Source organism: Mus pahari, chromosome 6, assembly GCF_900095145.1.
Source record: "Mus pahari chromosome 6, PAHARI_EIJ_v1.1, whole genome shotgun sequence".
NCBI lineage: Eukaryota > Metazoa > Chordata > Mammalia > Rodentia > Muridae > Mus > Mus pahari.
The window spans coordinates 83,930,653-83,937,716 of NC_034595.1; the positions used below are offsets into that span (position 1 = coordinate 83,930,653).

The 7,064-nt window shown below is 52.1% G+C and overlaps 1 protein-coding gene across 1 annotated transcript in view; it reads left to right on the forward strand.

The window, feature by feature from the left end:
• Window positions 1–318: 318 nt before the first annotated feature.
• The window catches only part of Fgr (FGR proto-oncogene, Src family tyrosine kinase), a 26,761-nt gene continuing 20,015 nt past the window's right edge, over window positions 319–7,064 (forward strand). Inside the window, exon 1 of the mRNA XM_021201210.2 lies at window positions 319–398. The gene's annotated coding sequence lies outside the window, so the exon portion shown is untranslated. The remainder of the gene's footprint in view (window positions 399–7,064) is intronic.

Here is a 7,064-nt window from a genome sequence, read left to right on the forward strand (position 1 = left end):
CCCCCTTGGTATCCCACTCTAGTAACTAAAGGGACAGGTCCCTTTGGCTGGAATCTTTGGGAAGGAGCTGGAGTGAAGGGACAGCGCTGGGAGAGCCCATCCACAGCAGGAAGTGGGAGCCAGTGGCCTTTGGATCTGGGGGCCCCTCCTGGCTTTGGGCAGCAGTCTTGGGGCTGAGGCGTGACTGCGACTTGTCTGACGGCCGCCTCCTCCTCCGCAGCCACCAAAATAAGAGAAGTCGGAGACGGCTTCCTCCTCCCTCCCCAGAGTAGGTAGTAGGGGCAGAGGCGGGTAGCTCCTCACTCCCCCCCCCCCACATCGCCTCTCCTGGTTGCTGGAAGTTAGGGTTGACTCGCCCCAGATCGAGTAGCCCGCAGCTGGCTCCCCCCAGAGAACAGGTAGGCGGCCAAACCCGGTGGAGGCTGGTAGGGCAGGTGCCCCCAACCGTCCTCACCCTGGAGGGACGATTTGGAGGTAAACCTGAACTTTGAGAGCTGAGCTAGTTGAAAGCGGGAGATGGGGGTGGGGATCCCATTCAGAAAGGAAATTAAGAAGGAAAACTGAGGAAAGCTGGAAAAGGCTGATAAAAACCTGGGAGAAGGCCGAGGCAGTGTGGCAGAGGCAGACCAAAAGTTCCCCCTAAAAGTCTAAATGGGGAAAGGGAGGGAAACTGTGTTGTAAATTTGATAAAATTTGGGAAGAGGGCTGAAAGTAGGGGAAGGCACTGTGGGATCCCCCAAAAGCGTCTAGGGAGAGCTCTGAGAGACTTTCAGGAGGAGAAAAAGGGGTATGAGAAGCTGAGGGGTATGAGAGAGGGGTAGTATAACTAGAAGGGTGGGGAGGGGGGATACTGAGGAAATCGGTGCGCGAGTTCCCCAGAAGGGGGTCAAGAAGAGTGACTTCTGCAGAACTCGGAGTCCAGAGTGCAGTTCAGGGGGTCTCAGAGGCCGGCTATCTGGATTCCTCAGAGGGAAGCGGGGAGTCTGCAGCCCCCCCCACGCCCACGCCCCAGGCCCTCTTGCTGCATCACTGGAGCAGCGGGTTCCGGATGCCCTGGGGATTCCTTCCAGGAGCTGGAGGCGTGGATCTGGATTTCCTGGGGAAGACCTCACCCTGGGGCACCAGACCTCCCTCCCTAGGTGCCTTTCCCTATCCGCGGTGGCGGTCAAGGTTTGCGTCCCAGTCGGGATCCGGGAATTGCTGGCAGCCCCGACGGAAATCCTGCTTATGACCGCCAATGCCCGCAGGGGCTGTTTCCATGGCAACTCAGGGCAGTGAGGCCAGTTGGCTCTGGGCCGCTGCGGGCTCAAGGCTGGCAGCCACCTTTGGTCCCCCGCCTTCGTCCCCATTTTTTTGGTCCTTGATCCGGGTGTGTATGTCCACAGAGGGTGTAAGAGGGTGCCCCGCTTGGTGTTCAGGGGTCTACTGCCTCAGAGACCTGTTCTCTTCGCAAGAATGGGCCTTTAATTGCTATGCAGACCTCAAGGAGAGTTAGGTTTCTCTGGATTTTTGCTTTCATCATTGGAACTTTGGGGGAGAAACTAGCCCTCCCCGATACCAAAGCTGTGCCTAGTGACGCATGCCTATAATAATCCCTGCACTCAGAAAATGGAGGTAGGGAGATTGTCACGAGTTCAAGACCACCTTGAGAGATATAAGCAGAAAGATAGGTGGGGTGGGGGGAGACAGAAATAGAATGGAAGAGGGTGGGGCGGGGAGGAGAGGGGAGACTGGAGGAAAAGGCAGATGAATCTCTATCAGATCCAGACCAGCTTGCTCTACACAGAGAGGTTTTTGCCTTCTCAAAGCATGGAGGACCAGAAAGCTTCGCTGACAGGGCCTCTGAGAACCAGCACACAGTTGGCATCTACTAAATGTCACGTTTACTAGGGCCCATTCCAAGGAGGTTAGCAGGGCTCGAATCTGTACCCCACTCTCCAGGTGGCCACCCTACACGCAAACCTTTTGTAGTCTAGAATTGGATGCTGTGAGCATCCTTCCATTTCTAGTGGGAAGGAGGAGGGGGTAGCCAAGCTGTGTACACCCAAGAGAGGAGGAGGGGGAGGGGGGCTCCTGCCAATATCAGCTCCTGCTCCCCAGCAGGCTTGAAGCTGTGAATGAGATTGGGTGAGGGTGCTCCCAGTGTGCTGTGGGCTTGCAGTGAATGTGTTCACGCCTGGGTGCTTGCTTGTGTGTGGTTACTCCCAGGTCTGCTCTGAGGCTACCTGAGGTTGAAGTGACAAGGGACATAACCAGCCCTGACAGGCTGGGTAAGGGACAGGGAAGACAGAGCCAAGTCCCTTCCACACAGCACACTGGGTCAGCAGATGATGAGGAAAGCAGACTGCCCCATCCCACTCCCTCAAGACTAAGGGATCACACTGTGGGCTCTACACTCTCCGGCCTTCGGCTCCCACTCATGGCTGGAGCCCCAAGTCCCACGCTAGGTAACCTAAAGACTCCTGCTTTAGAGGGATGAGTAAATATGGAACCTTTTTCTTTTTCTTCTTTGAGGTAGGGTCTCTCTATATGGCCTTTAGCTCACAAAGGCCCACCTCAGCCTTTGCCTCCTGAGTGTTGAGATTAAAGGCTTGGGCCACCTCAGACAGCAGGGGTCTCTCTCTCTCTCTCTCTCTTTCTGGATTTTTTGTTGTTGTTTGTTGTTTTTTTGTTTTTGTTTTTGTTTTTTCTGAGACAGGGTTTCTCTGTATAGCCCTGGCTGTCCTGGAACTCACTCTGTAGACCAGGCTGGCCTCGAACTCAGAAATTTGCCTGCCTCTGCCTCCCAAGTGCTGGAATTAAAGGCATGTGCCACCATGCCCGGGCTTCTCTGGATTTTCGAGGCAGGGTTTCTCTGTGTAGCCTTGGCTACCCTGGAACTGTGTAGACCAGGCTGATCTCAAAACTCACAGAGATCCGCCTGCCTCTGCCTCCTGAGTATTGGGATTAAAGGTGTGCACCACCACCACCACCACCACCATTACCTGGCTCTTTCTTGTTTTTTAAGACCAGGTCTCATTGTGTAACTCTGGTTAGCCTGGAACTCATTGTACAGACCAGGATGGTCTCGAACTCACAAAGATCCACCCACCTCTGTCTCCCGAGTGCTGGGATTTAAGGTTCAGACTGCTGTGTGGAGCCAGATAGACCCAGTTTTACCCACAACAAATGGGGGAAACTCAGCTGGCTCCTTAAGGACCGTGTCAGGGGAAGAGCTAGGATAGTATAAAGATGGTGTCAGGATTGGACCAGCTGTGAGTCTCCAGAAAGGATGGTGTAAAATGAGAGGGAGTTAATGAGACACGAGAGCCTCTGGGGGGCAGAAGGGAGCCTAGGCCTGTGGGGTATCAGTGCTCCGTGGGAGGACGGGGGAGGATCATGAAAACCCCCAGTCAGGGCTCTGAGTGCGTGCGCGTGCGCGGTGAGGGATGGCGATGCCTTCACACCTTAGACTCCCACTTGCCCCTTCAGCCCAGGACTGTCCCTGCCCCAAGCTCTGAGGGGGAAACCGGAACTCTTGCAGGAGGTGGTTTCCTGCCGCTGCCCAGTCTTAGTTCCGTTTTGGTGAGGCTGTCCGGGTTGACTGGGCTCATTCCTCCCACCTTGTCTGGGAACTTCTCTTTCCCCCCTGCCCCGCCCAGCCCTGCACCTCTGTCCACCCTCCCTGCCTCAGGAAGACCTCAGCGAGAAGCACGAAGGAATTTGACTGGATGCCCACCCACTCTATGGCTGACAGACATAGGGACAGACGGGGATCTGATGCGCAGGCGCTTCTGTCTCCCTAAATCCCTGAGAGAATTGGACTGACTTGCCCGGTGCCTCAAGCCATTTGTCACTCAGGGATAGACTTTGAACTTAAACCTGTCTCCCTCCGGTTCTTCCTCATACTTGGGGGTCAGGCCGGGGAGGTCAGGGCATCTCAAGCCTTACCTCATTGCTTTGACATGATTTTGGGAAATAGGACCCGTGGGAAAGAGCGAGAAGGTTGGGGCTTTTGTGTCCAGGAACACGGGTATATGGGAGGCAGGCTCCCTGTTGGGCATTTAGAACCCATAAGACTGATTTAGTTGGCCATTGGCCCTGTGGGAAGAGTGACATTTACCAGTCAGGGACAGCATGGTCCTGCCCTGGCTTTGGAGAGTCCAGCGACAATGCCAGGAACAGAACTGTGGACTGACTCTCACCATCACCTGAATCTTCTGTCAGTCTGTGTGACCTCTCAGGGAAGTCTTTTCTGATCTATGTGAGAAGGCGGGTGGACCACGTGCCCCTGGGGGCCTCTGTGCAGCTGCCGTCCTTAGCCTTTCTTGGCCACTGCACACTGAGCTAGAGCTTCCTCTCATGAAATCCTCACAGCTGCTCTGCCCAGAGGGCGCAGGTGAGAAACCGGATGTTCAGATGGTCTGTCCTTCCTCCAAGGCTACAGCCTCCTGAAGAACAGAGCCAAGGGGGGGGGGGTTGAGCACTTAATCCCCGTGGCACAAAGATCACAAGTTCAAGGGGAGGGTTATGCAGAGAGATCCTGTATGAAGGGAAGAGGGAGGGAAGGAAGAAAGACAAGAGAGAACTAAATCAGAGGTGGGGAAAAGAGAGAGAGAGAGAGAGAGAGAGAGAGAGAGAGAGAGAGATTACTTACATAGGGGCAGATATTGAACAGGGCAGATACTGAAGTGGGCAGCTTTGTGGTCCAGGGTTAGACCTTAGCTGTGATATCCATAATCTGATTTCAACCTTGATAGGGCTCTTGAATTGACTTCTTTCTTTCTTTCTTTCTTTCTTTTTTTTTTTTTTTTAAAGATTTATTTATTTATTATATGCAAGTACACTGTAGCTGTCGTCAGACACTCTAGAAGAGGGCATCAGATCTTGTTATGGGTGGTTGTGAGCCACCATGTGGTTGCTGGGATTTGAACTCNGGACCTTCGGAAGAGCAGTCAGGTGCTCTTACCCACTGAGCCATCTCACCAGCCCCTCTTTCTTTCTTTCTTTCTTTCTTTCTGGTTTTTCAAGACAGCAGGGTTTCAGGGTTTCTCTGTGTAGCCCTCCTGGCTGTCCTGGAACTCAGTCTGTAGACCAGGCTAGCCTTGAACTCAGAAATCTGCCTGCCTCTGCCTCCCAAGTGCTGGGTTTAAAGGTGTGCGCCACCACTGCCAGGCAGTCTCCTTTCTATTTTTTTTCTCCTGTTTTGAAGTTGTTGTTTGTTTGTTTTGAGACATGGTTTTTCTGTGCAGTCCTGGCTGTCCTGGAACTCTCTCTGTAGACCAGGCTGGTCTCACACTCAGAGATCCGATCCGCCTGCCTCTGCCTCCCTCCTGAGTGCTGGGATTAAAGGTGTGTGTCATCAGCACCCTGCCAAGTTGATTCCTTTCTATTGGATTTACCTGGGGCTGGCGCTCAGCTCTGTGGTAGAGTGGATGACTGACATGTACAAAGTCCTAGGTTGAAACCCTAGCAACAGAACAAAGCTAACACCCATATCCATGAACAAACCAATGCTTCGGAGTGGCACACAGTGCTGGTGGCCATGACTTGTACCGCTCCCTTTCTGACTTTAGCAGGCGGCCAGAATTCACTGCCGCCTAGGAGACAGGAGGGCCGTCCACCTGTGCTGTCTTTCATCCAAGATGGCTCAGTGGTTAATGTCAACAAGCCTGACAGCCTGAGTTTGATCCTGGGAACACAATGGTGGAAGGCGAGAGCCAACTCCCACAAGTTGTTCTCTGACCTACACACAGACAGACAGACAGATAGAGAGACAGAGAAACAAGAAGAAAAGGGAGAGAGAGCCAGGCGTGGTGGCGCATGCCTTTAATCCCAGCACTCGGGAGGCAGAGGCAGGTGAATTTCTGAGTTCGAGGCCAGCTTGGTCTACAGAGTGAGTTCTAGGACAGCCAGGACTACACAGAGAAACCGTCTTGAAAAACCAAAAAAAAAAAAAAAAAAAAGGGAGAGAGAACAAGAACAGATCACATGACATTTGTTCTGTGCCATAACTAGATTGTAAGAGCTGGCACACAGTGGGCACTCAAAGAGGTTCCGTGTTCATGCTTCTGCAGAGATCGCAAAGTAGAACAGTACACAAGGCTCCCAAACTGGTCGGTATTGTTTCCCTTCCCAAGTTACTTAAGCTCACACTGAACCTCAGTGTCCTAATCCAACAAGGATTCAAACGAAAACCTGCCCCAGGAGGTCACAGAGGAGATCATGTGTAGACATTTCTTGGCACGATGCCAGTCCCCGTGTAACTGTTTAATAGATTAGCACATTTTCACTAATAGTTACCACCACCCAGACTTCCGGAGAGTGCGATGACTCCCTAGGGCGTCAGAGCTTGTCATCCAGGCACTGAAGAAGAGGGAGACTTCATGCAGATGCTTGCCTAGTCAGCACTGGCTCCCAGTTCCCGCTGCCCAGCTCTGACTCTCTTCATCTAGGGCGCTCTCCCTCTCTGCCACGCCCCCCCCCGTGTGTGTATGCATGTACATGTCATGTGTTGATATGGGTGTGTCTGTACATGCATGTGAAGGGATACCATACAGATGTCTTCCTAAATTGCTCCCTATTTTTATTTAAAAATTTTTAATCTAGGGGTTGGGGGTTTGGCTCTGTGGTAGAGCGCTTGCCTAGCAAAGGCAAGGCTCTGGGTTCAGTCCTCAGCTCCGAAAAACAAAATAATTTTAAAATATGTATAAGGATCTGGAGAGATGGTTTAGCAGTTAAGAGCACTGACTGCTCTTCCAGAGGACCCAGGTTCAATTCCCAGCACCCACATGGCAGCTCAAAAGTGTCTGTAATCCTAGTACCAGATGATCTGAGATCTGACACCCTCACAGAGATGCAGGCAAAACACCAATCACATTAAAAAAAAAACAAAAAAAAAAAAAACATTTTTTTAAAAGTGATTTAAAAAAAGAAAAAAAAAACAGTGGTAAATGCCTTTAATCCTAGCACTTGGGAGGCAGAAGCAAGCAAATCTCTGAGTTTGAAGCCAGCCTGGTCTACAGAGTGAGTCCCAGGACAGCCAACACTATACAGAGAAACCCCGTTTCAAAAAAAAAAAAAAA